Source organism: Notamacropus eugenii, chromosome 1, assembly GCF_028372415.1.
Source record: "Notamacropus eugenii isolate mMacEug1 chromosome 1, mMacEug1.pri_v2, whole genome shotgun sequence".
Classification (NCBI taxonomy): Eukaryota; Metazoa; Chordata; class Mammalia; order Diprotodontia; family Macropodidae; genus Notamacropus; species Notamacropus eugenii.
Window position 1 is genome coordinate 609,234,482 of NC_092872.1, and position 22,512 is coordinate 609,256,993.

The 22,512-nt window shown below is 38.2% G+C and overlaps 1 pseudogene; it reads left to right on the forward strand.

Annotated features, from left to right (window-relative positions):
* Positions 1-8,230: 8,230 nt before the first annotated feature.
* LOC140527923 (ATP-dependent RNA helicase DDX18 pseudogene) lies at positions 8,231-10,125 on the forward strand (annotated as a pseudogene).
* Positions 10,126-22,512: the final 12,387 nt, after the last annotated feature.

Sequence of the window (22,512 nt, forward strand, 5' to 3'; positions counted from 1 at the left end):
ACAAAGTGGGCATTGCTACATAAATTTGGAAATTAATGCAGTTTAAAATTCTGATGGTTGTCATTTCCTTCCTAAGAAAATTGATCACTTAAGAGCTCTTGAACTTGGATCTCTCAAATTCAGGGAAAACCATGAGGCAGTGCCCACAGGGCACAGTAACATTCATTCTTGGAAACTCTAATCTCTGGAAAGGAAATAGAAGGGCAGAAGGCAACAGGCAGCTAGGAAATTGAAGTCCATGAACTCTCCACTCAGGCCACCCAGAAAAGCCCAAGCATATCCCCATGTATTTCTTCTGCCAGTCACTATTTTCCACTAAGAGAAATCTCCCTCTCCTCATCTTTAACCCTTGTAGCACTGTTCTGAAAGTCCAAAGAAGAAAAGCAAAGTCAAGAAAGGTGAAAGCTGAGCTTTCACAACCTGCATTTATTGACCATCAGGAAAAGGGTTCTCTTCTGACAAGAGCACGTCCCCCTCTTCCCTTGTCACCTTTTATTTCCATTTCTTGTGAGTCTAAGACAGCCTCAGTTACTGAGAATAAGTTAGAGGGGTCCTCAGTGTCTTCTCAGTGAGGTGTTAGAGTATGTTTATAGATAGTATCTCCATGGGAAGTACTCTTCTGACAAAGGCCCGAGTCTAATCTCCTCAAGTGGATTGAGAGACTAACCAAATTGATCCAGCACTTCCTCATCACCCCTAGACAACCATCTGCTCTCATATCTACACATCCCAGTAATTCGGAACCTTCATAGGTCACCATCAAAGCCACAAAATCCTTTGAAATTATCAGGAAAAACTGAGCAGTTAGATAAAACCAAACAGTGGTTTTGGAAATGAAAACAACTTCAATTTACTGTTTCTCTTTATGTCCTTTTTCTATCCAACCCAATTTACTTCCCTGAGTCTCTTTAATTAAGGAGTTGAGCTAGATCATTTGCAAAACCCTTACTAGCTGTAATTTTCCATGAACCTCATCTCAAGAGAAGTTCAGAGGACCAATGCAGTATTTCCACAACCCAATTCCATTTAGCCCACTTTGCTAAAAACAAAAACTCATAAACATCTGACATGTTTTTCCAAAAAAAGATAGAATAGAAGTATTTTAGTATTTCCTCTCTGCTCATGTTGATAGTGAAATGTTATGAACTGGGAGCAGCTTATGCTGTGAGCCAGCCATGGATGTCTGCTGCTGGCTGCAGGTTTGCAGCTGGCTCTTGAGATGTACAACCTTTAAAACTTATTAAAGCAATTAGTCTTTAGACTTGTTTAAATTGTCCCTGTGTTATTTGGTTATAGTTTCTGCTTCAGAGAAGTCACTCTATTGAAATGAACTGGGACTTCACTGGAGCTGCTTGGGTGATGGCTTGGGTCCCAATCCTTCATGCCTTGAAGCAAAACTATCTCCAGAATCTATCTGTAGGCTGCTGTGTGTGGAGTAAGCTCTATCTTCTTCCTCTTCTTCTTCTCCCTCTTCTTTCTCCTTGTTCTTACCCTCTCTTTTTTTTCTCATTCCTTATATTCTCTGGAAATGGGATGGGGAAAAGTCTTATCTGCTTATCACATGCTTTGTTTATTTTAGCTAATGTATCCAGAGTGAAAAATAACAGCTGCTTGGTCCTAGAGTGGTGCTGGTACTGATGGAAAATTAAAAGGCCTAGAAGCCACCTTGCATATCCTTTACAGGAAGACACAGAGAAGACTTGCACAGAGAGAAAAATGGGGATGAGTTCAGACTTTTTGAGGGAGCACCCACATTCATGAGAACACAGATGCTAATCTACTCTGTTTGCTTGATCTCTGGCCTCAGAGAAGAGGAATGAGAATGCCTTCTGAACAAAAGCCCTAGTCCCCTGTGGTAGATGTTCCTGAGGGAAGGTTGCTAGAACCCAACGGAGTGACTTCTATTTGTGCCAACATAAGGCAACTTCTATCTCTTGCTGCCAGCTTGATTTCTCTGATGTGGAGGACTTCTGTCTGACTCCAGACCTTCCACCTCCCACAGCACCTGTGCCTTGAGAGAAGAGGAAGAGGAAAGTCGGTGGGGAGTGGGACTTTCGTCTCCAGTTGTACCATTTTCTGCCTAATTTCTAAACTTCTGAGAAAAGATGAGTAGTGTAATGGGGCCTCCCTTTTTCGTCTGACTGTGTACCTTCTAGCTCATGCTGCACCTGTGTCCAGACTGATTTTCAGTCTCCTCTGGGAGGAGAAGTGATGTCTTATATTCAGTAATGAACTCAATGATCAGCTTACTCATTTCAAGTCTGCAATCTATTTTGAGAATTAGGGGAAATGGAGTTGTTTTTTTTTTAAAAAAAAATTCAATGTTTGAGCGCATTTTAGGGCTAGTGTTAGGGTTAGGGTACTTAGTACTTAGAAATTCTAAAGAGATAATCTGCTAGGATGAGAGGGCAGTGGGATAGGAGAATGGTTGACTGCCTTAGGATCAAAGCTTGCTGGTTGTGTCTGGGTCAACATGAAGCAATACGAGAGAATCTGATCTGACAGTTTGTTTCTGTTGTGAGCCCTAAGGCTCATGCTTCTCTTCACATTCAGCCTTGTGAAGTGGGTGCTACAGTGATCATTCTGCCCATTTTCATAAGAGGAAATTGTGTTACACTGTCATATGAACAAGGTTAGATGAATTTAAGTTCTGTATAAAACTGGAAATGAAGTCAATCTGTAACTGCTATAAAAGTTTCAGTTCAATAATAACAACAATCAATTTTAAACTGTAATAATAAAATTTGTGTGTCACTTTCCATACATTATGTCATTTGAGACTCACAATAACCTTGTGAGGCAGGTGCCATAGTTGTTATTCTTTCCATCTGACAGGAGTAAACTGAGGTTCACAGAGGTTCAGTGACTTGTTCAAGGTCACAAAACTAGTAGCAGAGGTGAGATTTGAACCCAGGTCCCTGACTCCAGCTCTGGGGCTCTTTTCACTATGTCTCACTGTGTTCTGCTAGGTAAAGATTAATAAAACCAGCTCATGGGGGCAGAGCTATGTTAATGCTGCTCCTGGCTTCTGGATTTTCTCAGTACACTGCACAGGGCCTCCAACCCAGGAAGTCACCCCCATGCTCAGGTCCCCTTCCCAGTTCAATCTGGAGCTGTGACTCAGAACTGGTGAGTGGGTGAAAAAGTTGTCAGTTGGCCCCTGTCCCTGTCACAGTGCTCTGTCATGGGTCTGGTGGAGCCCCTGTGTGTGAGTAGACCATCTCTTACCCTGCTGTACAGTCTCTCCTAGAGCACTAGAGTGCTCTGCTCAAGGTGGGCTCCTGGCTATTCACCCTCCCCAGTATCTGCAGACCTCCCTGTGTGTCTCCCTCTGTCAAGCTGGGCTGAACAAATGACTCACTGTGACTTTTTTTTCTGGATTTCCCTATCAGGATTCAGGTCTGGTGCATTTTCTAGATCTGTTTAGAGGAGTTTTGTGGAGGGAAGCTCTCCATACTGCTTATCACACCATCATCTTGGTTCTAGCTCATTTATATCATATCTATCAATTATGTTATTAGTCAGTGTTTTAGTAAAGAACTTCTTTTGATTAGAAAAGGCAGTGTGTTGAATGAATGCTTCTTCATAATTAGTATAGGATTATAAGATTATAGATTTAGAGCTGGAATGGATCTTAAGGTTCATCTAATCCAAGCCCTTTATTTTAGAAATAAGGATAGAGAGTTTATAACTTGACTAAAGCCATATAGATAGTAAGTAGAAGAGTTATTGGTTCTCCTGGAATCTTTATTAGGAATTCTAGATAACCCAGCAGCAATTTATAGATACTATAGCCTTTTAGAACAATATTTCTCTTGCAGTAATTACTCATGGTAAATGTTACATCTTCAACCATTTTCAAAACACAAGTTTCCTGATTGGCAATTTTTATGTTTAACCTAACTCATGGAATAATTTTAGGCAGCGTAGTTTACCTTTCTATATTGTGACCATGTGTTTTATATATGCATGTACATACACGTACATGTGTGTTATATAAACATGTGTGTGCACACATGTGTGTATATACACACATGTGTGTGTACATAGTGCTAGGTGACTCAATAGTTAGAGTGCTAGACCTGGAGTCAGGAAGAACTAAGTTCAAATTTGGCATCAGACACTAGCTGTGTGACCCTGGGCAAGTCACTTAACCTCTGTTTGCTTTAATCCATTGGAGAAGGAAATGGCAAACCACTCTAGTATCTTTGCCAAGAAAACTCCACAGACAGCACTGGTGGGCTATGCTTCATAGGGTCATGAAAAGTTGGGCACAACTGAATGATTCAACAACAATAAAATATATATACATATATGAATGTATATGTTTATGTGTAAATGTACACATATGTGTATCTGTGTCTATGTATATGTATAAGTGTGTGTGATGAGGGTTTGGCACATACTCAGCTCAACTAAGATGGAATAGTCTAAATAAAAGATACTAAGGAAACTCTTTCTTGGAAACAGGAGAATTGGAACATTCCAAGGCATTCTGCATTGGCCTGAAATGGGCTTCAGGTTTTGCTCTTGTTCTGTTTGTCCTTTATAGTTCTAGGAGCAGGGAGCTGGGTCCTTAGTTCAAGTTTCAGGGATCTGGGAGCCCAGACTTCCAGACTTGATGTTCTGCCAGCTCGGAAGCAAACCCCTGAGAAGTCAGAGTCCATGCTGCTAGCTCAGCAGGACTTTGGACTTGAACTTGAGACTGATGATGTGTAGGAACTGAGTTAAGGTGTGAGCCCAATTCCCTTCCCTTTCCCTTCAGATGAAGATAGTGTAGAGGGATTAGGCCAAGAGACTTTGGGGGAAACACTTGTATGTTTCTTCTCACTATGCCTTTGAAGTAAATATTTCTTTGTTAAAGCTAATCTATGTTAAGTGATTAAATGGCAATGGAGTACCAGCCACTGGCCCCTAAAAAGGTGAGGGAATGAAATGGTGGGGGCTTTGTGTAATAGAAGAAAAGAGGCTCCCTTAACCATCTCAGGGTACTGGAGAACCCTTGGTGTAGGGTAGTAATATGTAGAAGACCTGACCCCCAGAGGGTGGGGCCAGGGCCCACTATATATATATATATGTGTGTGTGTGTGTGTGTGTGTGTGTATGTATGTATGTGTGTGTATGTATACATACATGCCTACATACACACATATACATATGTACATAGATGCATATATTTGTGCATACATGTATGATCATAAATAAATTTAGATTAATATTCTAAGAGTTATACTAACCTAGAAAGAATCCACTGCCGTTGTCTCATGTTGTTACCCCAGTAGGTAAATTTTATGGATTGCTGCAGTATGGATACAGATGAGTGAGGAGGGGGTATGGCTATTATATTATATCCATAAGAGGAAAGTGTATCAGGAAGAAATAGCGAGTAAAATATACTACTGTCTGCCAACACCTGTGCTGACCAGTCCTAGGCTTTGAACTATAGCTCTGCCCTCAATTTCATGATTCTTGTTTAGCCTTCTAAATTTGTTTACCCCACTGCTGACTTGTTCCTCAGTAAAACATTCACAGCTTGGACTATGTACTTTTCCCTCATAGGCATATTTTCTTCCTTTCAAAGTGCCTGTTAACTGCCCTGCAGGACAACTTAGGGACCCGAAAGCTGCCTCTAGGCTTGATGCCAGGAAACATCCCTTTCATGATGGTGGCAAATCCTGGCTTGATCACTGTCTATTAAAATACAATGTTTGTATCTGATTAGACAGAAATGTCATAAATTGGAAAGAAGATCAGACTGAGAATCAAGAGGCCTGGCTTCCAGTCTGTGCTGTGCCATTAGCTGGTTTGTAGACATTGTACAAGTCACCTTGCCTCTCTGGGTCTCTTATGTTTGAAGTTAGGGGCTTGGATTAATTAATCCCTCTGGACACCTTAAAAGCCTATTGCTATGGCCTTGGACAAATCACACAGTCTCTCCAGGCCTCAGTTTCCACATCTATAAAATGAATCAGTTGGATTAGAAATAATTTCTAAAATTCCTTTCAGCTCTAACATACTATGATCGAGGAAGGTAAAGATAAAGAGTTCAGTGTTTCCACCAATAACTACAACAGAGAACTAATGACAGACAAGAATAGTATAATTCCCAAAACAATATTCCTAAGCCTTGCGGAACTTTACAAGCACTTTGTATGACTATTGATAGCTTTGATTTCTCTGCATGTTCATATCCTTTGACTATTGATCAACTGGAGAATGACTTGTATTCTAATAAATTTGACTCAGTTCTCTATATATTTGAGTCTTTATCAGAGACTTTTTGGGTCTTTATCAGAGACATTTACTGTAAAATTTTTTCCCCTAGATTTCTGCTTTCCTTCCTATAGTGATTGCATTGGTTTTGTTTGTGCAAACAATTTTTTAAACTTAATTTAATAAATCAAAGCTATCTGTTTTATAACCTTAACATGCTTTCTATTTTTTGTCCTTAATTCTTCCCTTATCATAGGTAAACTATTCCATGCTCCCCTAATTTGTTCATGGTATCACCCTTTATGTCTAAATCATGTATTCATTTTGACCTTATCTTAGTATATAGTGTGAGATGTACCTGGTTTCTACCGCATTGTTTTCCAATTTTCCCAGCAGTTTTTGTCAAATAGTGAGTTCTTGTCCCAAAAGCTTGGTTCTTTGGGTTTATCAAACACTAGATTACTATGGTCATTCATTACTGTGTGTTATGTACTTAATCTATTCCAGTGATCCACCACTCTATTTCTTAGCCAGTACCAGATTATTTCAGTGATTATTGCTTTATAATACAGTTTGAGATCTGGTAGGGCTAGGTCACATTCTCTCACATTTTTTCATTAATTTCCTTGATATTCTTCGCCTTTCTTTGTATTCATGAATTTTGTTATTATTTTTTCTAGTTCTATAAAATGATTTTTTGGTAGTTTGAGTGGTATAACATTGAATAAGTAAATAAATTTAGGTAGAACTGTCATTTTTATTATATAGGCTTGACATATCAAAGAGCAATTAGTATTTCTCCAATTGTTTAGATCTGTCTTTATTTGTGTGAAAAGTATTTTGTAACTGTGTCCATATAGTTTTGGGGTTTGTCTTAGCAGAGACACTCCCAAATATTTTATATTGCCTACAGTTATTTTAAACAGAATTTCTCTATCTCTTGCTGTTGGACTTTGTTGGTAGTATATAAAAATACAGATTATCTATGTGAGTTTATTTTATATCCTGGGACTTTGCGAAAGTTGTTAATTATTACAACTAGCTTTTTAGTTGATTCTCCAGGATTCTCTAAGTATACCATCATATCATCTGCACATTGCCTATTCTAATTCCTTCAATGTCTTTTTCTTCTCTTATTACTATAGCTAACATTTCTAGTACAATATTGTATAATAGTGGTGATAATGGATAAACTTACTTCATCCCTGATCTTACTGGGAATGCTTCTAGCTTATCCCCATTATAAATAATTCTTGCTGATGGTTTTAGAAACTACTTATGATTAAGGACTTATTTATAATTATAATTAAGGACTGCTCCATTTATTCCTATGCTCTCTAGTGTTTTTAAAATAAGAATAGGTATTGTATTTCATCAAAAACTTTTTTCTGCATCTATTGGGATAATCATGTGATTTCTGTTGGTTTTGCTATTATGTTATTAGCAATTATGCTGATAGTTTTCCTAATATTGAAGGAGTCCTACAGTATAAATCCTACTTAGTCATAGTATATGATCTTTGTGATATGTTGTTATAATCTCCTTTCTGACATTTTTTTAAAGTTTTTGCATCAATATTCATTAGGGAAATTGGTCTAAAGTTTTCTTTCCCTGTTTTTGCTCTTCCTGGTTTAGGAATAAGTGCCATATTTGTATTGTAAAAGGAATTGGATAGGACTCCCTCATCTATTTTTCCAAAGAATTTATATAGAAGGAATGAATTGTTTTTTAGATGTTTAGTAGAATTCACTTGTGAATCCATCTGATCCAGGGGATTTTTTTCTCAGGAAGTCCACTGATACTTTGTTCAATCTCTTTTTCTAAAATGGGGTTATTATCTATTATTTTCTATTAATCTGGGCAATTTATATTTTTTAAAAGAATATTCAGCCTTTGAACTGTATGCAAAATGGTCTGATGCACAACTTGCAGTTTCCATTGTGCTCCCATGTGTGGGCCAACAAAGAAGAGTCTGTGGAAGTGGCAACCGAGGAGAAGAATGAGGGCAGATGCCAAAATGTTCCACCTTCCAATGAAGTTGCTGCTGAAGAAGATTGAGAAGCTCAGTGAGAAGTTACATTAGAGGAACCAGCTTCTGAGGCAGAAAGAGGCCTTGAGGGCCAATATACCAGGAACTCAAGATGAGTGTATATCAGAAGAAACAGGAGAAGAAATAAAAGTGGACAAATCTCCCAAGAAATCTACAGTATTAACAGTCAGCCAGTGAAGAATCAACTGAAGAATCAACAGCTCCCACAATTCTGAATTTAAAAAAAAGAGGAAAATAACAGCTGATGTAGGACCTGAAAACAAAAAAGCAAAAACTGAAGACCAATAGGGAACTGAAGATGAAGGTGAGAAAAATCCTAAAATAAAACACTGTGGGGGATCAGAATGGGAATACTAAATGCCCATCCTCTCTCATGGACTAACAAGAGTCCTTTGAAGACACTTCATTCACTTCATTTAGTAATATTGTCAATGAAAACTCTGAAGGCAGTAGCAGAAATGGGTTTTACTAAAATGACTGAGATTCAGCAGACAAATATTAGACCACTTCTAGAAGGCAGGGATATTCTAACAGCTACAAAAACAGGCAATGGCAAAACCCTAGCATTCCTCACCCTGCTAGAACTCATTGTTAAGTTGAAGTTCACGCCTAGGAATGGAATGGGGTCCTTATCCTCTTACCTACTCGGGAGCTGGCTATGCAGACCTTTGGTGTGTGTAAGGAACCAATGTCTCACCTGTGCATACCTATGATTTGATCATGGGAGGCAGCAAGAGATCTGCAGAGGCACAGAAACTTGCAAATGGGATCAACCTTATTGGGGCAACACCTGGCCAACTTCTGGACCATATACAGAACTCCCCAAGATTATGTTTAAAAACTGGCAGTGTCTTGTTTTGGATGAGGCTGAGTGAATTCTTGAGGTTGGGTTTGAGGAACAAATGAAGCAGATCATTAAACATATGCTAAAACACAGATAACAGTGCTCTTTTCTGCAACACAAATTTGTAAGGTGGAAGATCTGGCAAAAATTTCCCTTAAAAAGGAATTGTTGTATGTTAGTGTTGATGATGATAAAGATACTGCAGATGGTCTTGAACAAGGATATGTTGCTTGTCCATCTGAAAAAAAATTTATATAGAATTTATTTTCCTCGAGAAGAATTGGAAGAAGCTGATAGTATTTTTTTCTTCATGTACATCAGTGAAATATCATTGTGAGTTTCTGAACTACATTGATTTACCTCTCATGGTGACTCATGGCAAACAGAAGCAAAATGAGCAGACAACTATATTCTTTCAGTTCTGAGATGCAGATTCTGGAATTTTGCTGTGTACAGATGTGACTGCCAGAAAGTTAGACATACCCAAAGTGGATTGGATTGTCCGGTACGACCCTCCAGATGATCCAAAGGAACATATTCATTATGTAAGTAGAACAGTCAGAGACATAAATGGAATGCTCTACTTATTTTATGATCAGAAGAGTTGGGTTTTCTTCATTACCTGAAGTAAGCCATGGTATTATTAAATGAATTTGAATTTTCCTGGTCAAAAATTTCTGACATTCAGTCTCAGTTGGAAAAACTAATTGAGAAGAACTACTTCCTTCCTAAACTGGCACAGGAGGCACATAAATCCTACATTTGAGCATATGATTCCTGTTCTCTGAAGCAAATCTACAATGTAAACAGTTTAAATTTATCTCAAGTTACTTTATCATTCCATTTCAAAGTACTTCCATTTGTTGATCTAAATCTGAACAGTAGCTAGGGGAAGAGGATGCAAAAAAGAGGTGATGATGGTAGTTTGGGCTACTAGAAGCCCAAGGATGTTCACAAGTCCAAAATCTTCAAGCACATTAACAAGAGGAAATCTGATGGCAAGAAGTTCTCTCACTGAGGCAGTAACTTTTTTTAGTCTTCAGTAATTTTGTTCTCAGATAAAGACTTTGTCTTCATTGCACTAGCTATGGAATATTGACCATCTTCAGGATTTGCATTATGATCTGATTTACCACACTTAAGTGCAGTGATTTCAACCATTTTTTCTTAGTAAAAAACAGTGACATGAAGAAAATATTCACCCATTTTGTTTAGATTGACAGATTTACTGGCATATAATTAGGTAAAATACTCCTAATTATTGCTTTACTTTTCTCTTCATTGGTGAAGAATTCATCCTTTTCATTTTTAATACTGGAAACTTGGGGTTTTTTTTATCAGTTCAAATTAACCAATGGCTTATCTATTTTATTATTTTTTCATAAAACCAGGTCCTGGTTCTATTTATTAGTTCAATGGTTTTCTTACTTTCAGTTTTGTAAATCTCTCCTTTGATTTTTCAGGACTTCCAGTTTGGTACAAGCATTTTGTAAGAGACTTCCATGTATACCTTGTGGGTATTTTTGGGTACTGGGCATTGTGTTGATAGATTTGCCAAAAAAAAAAAAAGAAAAGCATTTTGGAAAAAGCCAGTTCTACTTAAATGCAAAATTCCAGACCACTATTCTTTCTAAAGGAAATGAGCAGGGACTGAAGCCCAAACTCAAAATTAGAGTAAGAAGAAAAGAGCATAAAATAACCTGAAGAAATAAAAGGAAGCAATCTAATTTTGAAGCCCCAAATAAACAAAGAGTAAAATAGGCAAACAGGGTATTAGACTAAAAGTAAATGGAGTTTTTATGAGATGTTCAATATCTAAGTGAAGACATATTGTATTTTGAGAGGAAATGCTACAATAGACAAATCTTATCTTGGCCTCTAAAATGCCTTTAAAAATGATGTTCTTGATATATCTACTATAGGCCACACATTGGTATAGTAACCTAGGGATTATTTGCACTAAGGAAATTGATTTGAAGTAGGAATTAGAAGAGAGAGAAGGGAAGCTTCCTAGAAAAGAGAGATTAGAAATGATAAAACTGTGATATGAAGAATAAGTAATAGCATAAATTTATTGGGTAACTGTTGAGGTTGAGGAGTGTGCAGGGGACCCCAAAATACTGACACACCGGATCCTGCAAAAATGAATTAGACTCAAACCTTCTTAAAGTCAATAAAAGACAAATTTTATTAACAATTTGCCATATTGGGTTGTCGCGTAAGGATCCTAAGCATTTGTAATGCTTGTATTCACAAGTGGACCAGATAGATTCTCAGCTAGACAGAGTCTGAGCTGGATTGAATCTGAGCACCTTCATGGAGGCAAGATGGAACTTAAATACAAAAAAAGACTCAGGAAAGCATCCAGGTGTCACCAAGTAGTCTGAGGTCCCAGGGATGGTCTTGATAGATCAAACCCAGGGAGGATCCTGATGGGACTGGCCAGTAGACCAGACAATCTACAATCCACAATCCAGACTGGGCAACTTGGATGTCAAGAGAATGCTAAGTAGTGGGGAATATCAAAAGGATGCTAGGGTCAAAGGAAGAGAATGCTAAGTGGTGATAGGGAGCATCCAGGCTAGGAGAAATGGAAGGGGAATCCAAGGAGCCCTCCCCCACCAAGACCAGATTTTTCAGGTTCCTTCAGACAAATATGACAAAAGCCCTCCCAATCCAAGGGGAAAAGTCCTTGGCTTGGGCTTGTACCCCATCATGACCACTGCAGACATGGATGCTGTATATTTCATTGTTGTTGTTCAGTTGTTTCAATCATATTAGACTCTTTGTGACCCTATTTGGGGTTTTCTTGGCAGAGACACTGGAGTAGTTTGCCATTTCCTTCTCCAACTCATTTTTACAGATGAGGAAACTGAGGCAAACAGTGTTAAGTGACTTGCCCAGGATCACACAGCTAGTAAGAATTTGAGGTTGGGGTTGAACTTAGGAAGACGAGCCTTCCTGACTCCAGGCCCAGCACTCTGCCCACTGTGCCACCTAGCTGCCCTGGGTCATTCAGGCTGTAATTCCAAAATTGGCCCTTATATTGAGACTATAGAGGTGACAAGAAAGAGAGTATGAGAGTGAAGTTAAAACTTAAGATGGCAAAATAGTGTAGATCTAGGGAGTTTGGTTACCTGGATGGCTTTCTTGTTTGCCTGTTTTGGTTTCTTCTGTTATGAATATATTTGAAAAAGTCATATGTATTGGATTGTGTCATAAGCTACCTGAGGTCAAATGAATAGAGTGAATCAAAGGTCTAGGTGACTATAACTCTAGGACCTAGAGAGAGTGCTATTTCCACTTCCACAGTAGGTCTCCCTTACTTTCTTCTTTCCCTCCATCTATGGCCCCAAAGAGGAAGCTTTTGTGTTGAATTGACTCAGTTCCTTTTATGCTTCATTTTGAGTCTGTAACTATCAGGCATAAAGAAACATGGTCTAGTATTACTGTATTGTACTCTGATCCACAAAGGGAAGCAATTCCAATGAGAAGGAAAAAAGAGATTTGTCTGAAAAGACCAATGTGGATGAGCAGGGAATGCACTAACCTATTCAGCTTTATAAAAGAAAGACAGGGAAAGCAAGGCCAAGTAACAGAGGATGAATTTAAGAACGTGGCTAGGCTCAGTAAAAATGGTGTCAAAAATGCTAAAGCTCAAAACAAACTGAGGCTCCCAAGGAAAGCTCACAATAAAAAGGGTGTTTTTTTTAAAAGCTCTATTGCAAGAAAAAGGAGCTCCAAAGAAAGGGTTGGATATTTGCTTGGGGTGGATGGAATGATGATAACTGTCAATAGACAGAACTATTCAATTCTTGTGCTGCTGCTCTTTTAGATGCCAAGTAAAATGACCTTTATACTTGCAAGGACAAAACAGAAATGACTAAGAGAGAGTTGTTATGGAAGATAACTGAGAAGCTTATAAGAGAGCAACTTGTTGTCCCTGGGGAATTCAAATCACCTGGCCCCAGAGGAACTATGTCTTCAGCTATGGAAAGAATTCTTCCATCTTCAAGTCTTCTACACCTCCCCTCCCTGCTTCTTCTCAACTGAGGACCTAGCCTTTTAATTTACTGAGAAAATTAAAGTCATTTTATCAGAGCTCCCTTTTCTCTCATTCTCTTTATCTTAAAAGCCCTTGATATCATCTCCCATTCTTTCCTACTTTCTTTTGGCTTCCAGTTTCTCATTGCTAAGGTCAATATGATCCCATCACCTCCTATCTTCTCTATCAGATAGCATTCTCAGTTATCCCCTCCAAAATCTCTTAATTTTCAGTTTCCCTTTGCCTACAGTTCTGTCCCTACTACCTTTAAACACGTCCAAATCTCTCCAAATTTCCCAAAGAAACAAAAACCAAAACGTCTTCACTTAACCCAATCAGTCCGTCAAGCTGTCTTCATCCTGGATCCAGCTTGCTTAACTTCCTTATCATCATTCCTAAATCTTCCAAGGGTGCTCTGAATTAGCTACAAAACCAGGTTTCTTGTCTGTCCTTTGTCTTTGTCTCAGGCCTTTCTCCAGTGCTATTCCTGGATTAGACCCACCTTGATTTGTCAGCTCCTGCCTTCAATCAGACCTCCCCAGTTTGTTTCTTCACCTATTCTTATATATTGGGATGCAGGCCTCCTGACCCTATCACCACCAGCCAAAAGGTTGGATATCCAGGAAGGGCCATGGAAAATCTAATCATCTGCCTTATTCAATGGATTTCTCTTCAATCACCAGAGTTTGCCTGAACTTATTCCTCAGTGGTTACTATAGTCCTGACCTATCACATTCTCTCAATCTCAGTGATTCTGAACCCTCAGCAAATCCTATCCTCCATCTCTACAGCCTACTCCCTTACTACCATCCCACTCAAACCTAGAAAAAGCTTCACTCTCTGCTTTACTTGTCAACCACCAGCACCAAATCATACTGCTGCAAGCAGTTTATCTTCCAACTCTCAATGTCTAATTCCTCTTTATGTGTTGTACTCCTCACCATTAGCATACAAGCTCCCTGAGGGTTCATCTTCTGTTTTTATCTCCTTTCTCAAGTGAATCTGCTTCTCTTGCTTTTAGTGCCTTCATCCTCATGGGAAGGGGTAAAGAGGCAAAACCCAGAAGAGCTGGGCAGTGATGGGAGTTGCTTTCTTCCCTGGAACAGAGTATGGGAAGGGGGAGGAAAGATGCTGTCTCCAAGGTGCACTTGGATTAGCTCACCAAGCATGGCTCTTGGAAGTCTCTCAGGTGTCACTTCCATCTGCCTAGCATAGCAACAGCATTATCAATAGCCACAGTGGGAGCCACAGTCTGCAAAGGGAGGGGAGAGAGAAGAGGGGAGCAATTACCCAGAGACTCGCAATGGTACTGCTCAACCTAGACCGACCTCAGGATTCCAAAGTGGAAAATGAACTCACTCAAGAACTCTAACTCTCCAACTAATGAACTAACTCCTTCCAGCTCCTTTCTCTTAGAGATCCCTCAAAACACTCCCAGAAGTTCAAATTCAAAAGCATCGCCAATTAGTAGACTGTGGGATAGTATCTGATTAAGTCTCTCATCTCTCACAGCAACACAGGCAATACATAAATACATTTTCTTGTCTAGTCAAACGTTATATCTCCCCAGTAGAATGTAAGCTTCTTATGTCCAGGGAATGTTTCATTTTTCATTGTCCTTAATGTAGTGCTTTGTACACCATAAGCACTTAATAAGTATCAAGCAGTGGAAACGTAGAAGCATCTGTGTGGGGGATTTAAGTGGATTGCAAGTACAACAGTAGCCAACAGTACAATGCAGCATCTGAAAAAAGCAAATGAAAATTCAGGCTGCATTATGAAAAGCATAGTGTCCATGATCAAGGTACTTTGCTTAGTCAGATCACATCCAGAGTGTTGTATTCAGTTTTTGTGCTGCATTTTAGTATCAACATTGGAAAAATGGGGAATATCTGGTCACTGGATTCAGATGGCTCAGGAGGAGAAAGTAAGTCTGGTGAATTTGCACAGTCCTCCTTCACTCAAAACCCTCAAGTGAAAGTCATGTCATCATTTCTCTGATGTCATGATCTTCTTTGAAAATGAAGGACGAACATAACATAACATGACCCTGAACGTGTCGCTCTAGATCTACCTACTCTTTCAAATGTCCTCTATAGAATCCCTATCCCTTAGTTGACAAATTTATTTTATCTTTCTCACTCCCTTCATCCTCTGGAACCACTGAGATCTGACTTCTTTCCAAATACACAGCAGTCCTAATTACCTTTTCTAGTACTAGTTGAATTTTCACTTGTAGTTCTCAACTCACTGGTTGTAGTGCAGTTGGAATACTCCTTGCTTTCTGGTCATTACCCCTGCACTGGCTACACACTCCTCCCTTCTCTATCTTGAGCCTCTGGTGAACCATTTCAACTCTACACTATCCTCTACACTTGCATCTCTTATCTCCTTATCTTGCTGATCATGCCTTGCCAAACTCTGACTCTGGATTATTACCATTATGTGCTGCCTTCATTCTTTTTCACATGCTGCTGAATTGAACTAGAGAAAATAATGTAATTGTGTTGACTGGGTCCACTACAAATTTATGTTACATAATCTCAACTGGGCCCTCACTGTAGCAAAGCCATCCTTTTGTGCCTTTCTCATTAACTCACTGTCCAATTCACCACAGTGACTTTTCCAGACCTATTCAGCCCTCCTCATACATTTCAGCCCCATCCTCTTATCTGAACACCTTTCTTCATACTTCACTGAAAAAAATGGGACTCGTATAAGATTTTCCTCATCTCCCCTCTTTCTCATCTTATATCACTACCCACATTTTCTTTCACCTGTCTTAAATGAAAAGGTAGCCTTCTACATGCCCCCATGATCCCATTCTATTCTATCTTCTCCAGCAGATTGCCTCCTCTCTCTCTACATGCCCCCATGCTCTCACTAATCCTCAATCTCTCCCCATCCACTGGATACTTCTGTGTTGTTTACAAATGTGTCCATTTCTCCCCCATCCTGAAAAAATCCTCACTTGACCCTCTGACCCAACAATACCATTTCTAGGGCTGTATCCCAAAGAGATCATAAAATGTGAAAAGAACTCACATGTATAAAAATATTTATAGTAGCTCTTTTTCTGGTGGCCAAGAACTGGAAACTGAGGGAATGCCCATCAATTGGGGAATGACTGAATAAGTTGTGGTATATGAATGTAATGGAATACTATTGTGCTATAAGAAATTATGAGCAGGTGGAATTCAGAAAAACCTGGAAAGACTTATATGAACTGATGAGAATGAAGTGAGCAGAACCAGAAGAACATTGTACATAGAAACAGCCACATTGTTTGATGGCTGACTTTGATAAACTTAGCTCTTTTCAGCAATGCAAGGACCTACAACAACTCCAAAAGACTCATGATGGAAAATGCAATCCATATCCAGAGCAAGAACTATGGAGTCTGAATGTAGATTTGCTCTCTTTTTTGTTTTGTTTTTTCTTTCTCATGATTCCTCCCATTCATTCTAATTCTTCTATACAACATGACTGATGTGAAAATATGTTTAATAAGAAGGTATATGAAAAGTCTAATCAGATTGCATGGGGAAGGGGCAGGAGAGGGAGGTGGAGAAAATTTATAACTTAAATTTAAAACTTAAAACTTAAATTTAAATTTAAAATTTAAAACTAAAAATAAAGAAATTAATTTATTTTTAAAAATCCCCACTTGATCTGTCCATCCCCACTGATATAAAACTATATTTCTCTTCCCTTTTGTGCCTAAATATCTCAAGAAAGCCTTCTACAATTGGTACTTCTACTTCCTTTCTTCTAATCATCTTCTTAACTCTCTTTAATGGCTTCCAATGTCATCATTTAACCTAGTTTTATTCAAAGTTACTGATGTTCTCTTAAATGTCTCCTAACTATTGGACTATTACCTCTAAGTTTCCTTTGTTGGATCTTCATTCAGGTTATGCCCACCAACTGTGAGGATCCTCCAAAGCTCTGTTGTGGATCTTCTTTTCTTCTATTTCTACTGTTTTGCTTGGTGATATCATCGACTGTCTTGAAATAAATGGTCATTTCTATGCAGATGAGTCTTATATCTGTTTATCCATCTCTAACTTCTCTCTTCACCTTTAGTCATATCTTCAGTTGCCTATTTGGACATCTTGAACTGGTTTCTTTCCTTCCTCTCAGTCTTCTTATACTTTCCTCCTGTACTCTACAATCCATTGGATGCTGCTCTTTTCATTGTTCCTTGCATGGGACCCCACGTTTCCTAACTTAGTGCCTTTTTGCTGTCTGTCCCCCATGCCTAGAATGCTTTTTTTTCTCATGTCATCCTCCTGGCATCCCTGGCTTCCTTCTCAGCTTAATTCCTACCTCTTGTAAGAGATATTTCCTCGTCCTCCTAAATGCTAGTGCCTTTGCTCCACGATTGCCTCTAATTTAAACTGCACATATCTTGGATGTGCATAATTACATGCCTGTTGACTCCTCCATTAAAATGTGAGCTCCTAGAGGACAAGAACCAGGTTTTTGCCTTTCTTTGTATCCCCTAGCACCTGCTCAGAATGATGCTTAATCAGTGCTTATTGACTGATTACATATAGTGCTTGTGGAGAAGATGGAGAAGTGTGGATCAGGAAATAACACAATTGAAGGAGTAAGTGTGGATGGCTAGATTCAGATTAGTTACTAATGATTTGATATCAACATGGCAAGAATTCTTTGATTACGCCAAGAATTTTTCCTTAGTCCTGGGCTTTTTAACATTTTTATCTGTGACTTGGTTAAAGGCATAGATAGAATATTCATAAACTTACAGATGACACAGAGTTGGGATGGAGAGTTGACACAGTGGATGATAGAGTCAGGATCCCAAAATATATATGAGAACATTAAGCTGAAACTAATAAGATTAAATTCAATAGGATTAGATGTAAAGTCTTATTCTTAAATGCAAAAAATAATTTTCACAAGGACAATTACAAGGAAGCACAGAAAGCAGTGGTTCTGAAAAAGACCTGGGAGTTTTAATGGATTGTAAGCATAATATGACTTAGCAGTATGATACAGCAGCCAAAATAAAGTGAATATGATCTTGGACTGTGTTAAGAAAGGTATAACTTACAGGTAAAAGGAGGTGAGAGTGCCACCGTATTCTGTCGTTATCAAACCTCATCTGAAGTACTTTGTCCAGTTCTGGGTATCACAGTTTAAGAACACTGGTAAAATGAAGAGTGTTCAGAGGAAGGCAACCAGGATGGTGGGACTTTGAGTTCATGTCATATGAAGATTGGCTGAAAAGACTGGGGCACGCATGGATCAGAGAAGGGAAGTCTTAAGGAGATTATAAAAGCTGTCTTCAAATATTTGAAGGGCTGTCATGTGAAACAGAGATTTGATTTGTTCTGTCTGGCCCCAGAGCAAAGGGCAGAAATTGCAAAGCAGCAAATTTAGGCTCAATGTCAGGAAAAAAAATTCCTAACAATTAAAAGTGTCCAAAAGTGGAATGGACTGCCTTGAGACAGGGTCATTTCTCCATCCTTGGAGATCTTCAGGCGGTGGCTGGATGATACCTTGGTGGGCATTTTACAGTAGGAATTCATTTTATGTATGGATTAGACTAGATGGCTGCTGAGGTCCCTTCCAACTATCAAATTTTGTGATTCTGTGATCCCTGTTGTTTTAAATGACCCATCCCTAACACTGAAGTCTCATACATGATACTTTGTAAATTTCATGCAGTTTAATATATTTCTTTCTATTATATTTCGGTGTGAATATGTCTTATCAACCCAATTGCAATAGTTTATATTTATACGGTATTTTACATATATTTAATTTCCACAAAAACCCTATGAAGTACATAAGACCAGTACCAGTTTCTCTCTTTTGCAGATAAAGGAGAGTCAGTCAATCAACAGGCGTTGATGAAGTGCCTACTATGTGCCACGCAATTCACTTAACTATTGAGTGACAGAACATGGAGTCAAACACGGGTCTGGTGACTATAAATTTTACCTTGACTATTGGTACTCTATATGTGAGAGCCTTGCCTGGTGACCAACAAGTAGACATGCTACTAGGGGAAATAAATCATATTAACCTTGACATTCTTGATATTAAGGAAACTATATAACAGAAAGAAGTTACAGACTGGCAGTTTCTCCAAGGAGAGACAAAGAAAGGAGGTGGTCAGGGGATTTTGTTATAGATGTAAAGACAACAAGAAACATAATTTCTCTTTTCAATATTCATGATGAGAATAAATAAGCAAAAACCATCATAAAGATAACTGCAGCTTCTGTGCTAATGTACAGAAGAGTAGGTAAAGAACCTCTGTGAAGAAACACTTCAGATTAAATCCGTGTGTGTGTGTGTGTGTGTGTGTGTGAGTGTATAGATATATGTATTTCAATACTTGGTAATGTTAATAAAAGTATTTGTAGTGGACGATGATAAAAATATGTCTCAGGATAAAAAAATTAAAATGCCAAAGATTTGTTGAAGAAAAAAGCAATTTATTAAGTACCTACCATGTACCAGTGCTTTACAAATATTATTTTTATTTGATTCTCACAACAACCCAAAGAAGTAGGCACTATTTTTATTATCATTTTACAGATAAAGAATCTGAGGTGGATAGAGGTTAAATGACTTTCCCAGGGGTCACATAGCTAGTAAATGTCTGAGGCCAAATTTGAACTCAGGTCTTCCTAACTCTAGGCCCAGTGCTCTATACACCAAGTCATCTAGCTACTTCTACGTTACACAGAACCCTTGCGTCTATACACCTTGTGCCTATTTTGTTTATAGGAATACCTTTTTCAAGAAGATAGTTGGGAGGTTTTGGAAATGGGGTAAAGAAAATAATATCACATAATTAAACTGATTATATACATATATTAACAAACAGGAAATGACTGGTTATGGATATTGGAGGCACACAAGGTGCAGTGAAAAGAATGCTAGATGTGTCACTGAATAAATTGTGGCAAATTTCTTAACCTCTCTGGGCCTCAGTTTCCCTAATGGACTAGGTCATTCTGGTTTCAAATTCAACACTTTCTTTATTATACTACATTACATTTCAAACAAAAGGAATTTTTAGGTTTAGTAAGTTCTTAATGAGTTAGAATTTGCAAGGCACTTATATGTCTTCCCAAAACCTTGTACAGAACACAGACTTTCAGCAGGCTTTCTTCTTCACCTGCTTGGTATCCTTTTCCTACCTACCATCAGTGATTGTATAAAACTTGTTTTTCCTTATCTCATATAATCTTTAATCTTATAAGGGGCAACAGAATTGATCAAATACTCATGTCAAACACAGTCACAACCACTTAATTTTTTAATATATCATTTTGTTGCTTATTTCACCTTTCCCCTCGAATTCCAAGGTGGTTCTAAAATTGCTCTACACAGAACAATTTATTTTTTCCTCTTACTCCTTTCCTTTCATTTTATTGACTCTGTGGAAGTTGTCCCTCAACCTCATCAATTAGTGTGGGACTATATTAAGGATGGTTCTTCTGTCACAGCAAGTGGCAGAAAGAGAATTATGTAGCTAATAGCAGTGGAATACATAAATTATTCACCAAAACACATAGTGCTTATTTGAATGTATTACTGCTTTCTAAGACTAACATGGTATTGGAAGCTGATGTGTTGATTTAAAGGGAAAAAGGGGTCCATTATTTCTGGTACATTTTGGGGAGCTAGATATTTAACTTATTCTGAAGAATAGCCTGAAAAGAGAAGAATGATTGAGACTTAAAAGGAATAGATACAATTAGGCTTTGTTAACTTCAGATCTATGCTTATCAAGGATAACCTCCCCAATACAGTTACACCAGCCTAGAGGGAGATTTCCATTCTCTATTCTTAAATTCAAGAAATATTTGCTAAATACCTTCTATGTGCAAGATTATATGCCATGTGCTGGGGAATATAAAGACAAAAAAGGTAAATAATTCCTTCCCTCAAGGAGATTATATCCTAGTGGGGAGATATAACACATACACAAGTCAGTAAATGATAACTCTCCATTGTTGAAGATCAAATTGTTTAGATTAGATTGGCATTAGGTTTGGTGACTATCATACCCTTCCCTTCCAGAAAGGATTTTTGGAGGACTTAATTACTGCAACTTCTATGCCCTCATGAACAAGGTGGGTAGTATTGGTCAAGACCAGAAAACCTGAAATACAGCCTCAAGCACCATGGTATTTGCTAATAACTCCGGGGAAGCAGAAGCAGTTACAAATAAGACTGAAAGGCTGCAGATGGAGTCACTTGCATTCATTACTAAGGTACATTTAATTTTCATATTTATTGTTGAAAAATTATATAAAGTGACACAAAATATTTCTTTCACAGCAAAGTCCAAACTCTTAAGCTAGACATTCGAAGCTATCTGATTCCAACTTATCCAGTCTTATCTCCCATAACTCCCTTTCATGGAATTTCTTATCCTAATTCTTATCTTCAAAATGTGCTCAATTTTCTTGCCTTTATTCATTCCATAAAATCAGTAAAAATAATAGCTTATGTTTATGTAACACACTGGAGTTTTCAAAGTATTGTATTTCATTTGATCCTTACAACAACCCAGCTGGATAAAAATCCAGACCTAGAGTCAGTTAGACTCATTTTTGTGAATTCAGATCTGGCCTCAGATACTTACTAGCTGGGTGATCTTGGGCAAGTCATTTAACCCTGTTTGTCTCAGCTTCCTCATCTGTCAAATGAGCTGGAGAAGGAAGTGGCAAACCACTCCGTGTCCTTGCCAAGAAAATCCCAAATGGGGTCATGAAGAGTTAGACACAACTGAACATCAACAACAGTATTATTCCCATTTTATAGAGGAGAAAACAAGCTTAGTTTGATTAAGTGATTGTCCTAGGGTTATAAAGTTAATTAAATACCAGGAGCTGGATTTGAATGCACATATCTTCTACTTCTAACTGCAATTTTTTTCATTACACCTACGATGTTCTTCCCCTTTATCACCACCTTTTGTAATACTATCCTATGTTTCAAAGGCTTCTCTATGAAGTGTTCCCTGATCTCTCTAAGCTCTTCCAGTTTTTGTACTTCTCACAATACTTTTATATCATGCCATACTATACTATATTCTGCAATGCTATTCTGCTGGACTATGCCATATTACATTATGCTATACTTTATACTCTCAAAGTTTGGTTTGTTTGTTTTTTTTTGCAAACATGACTTATCTTCCTCTTATAAGTTCCTCGAGGTCAGAGACCTGAGGTCAGGTTATTAATATTTTTCTTTTTTTTTAGCCTCAGCATCTAACAATAAGGTGCAGCACATAACAGGTAATCAGTAAATGCCCATTCAATTAAATGGAATTGAACTAACTTCATCCCTAACAAAAAAAAATGG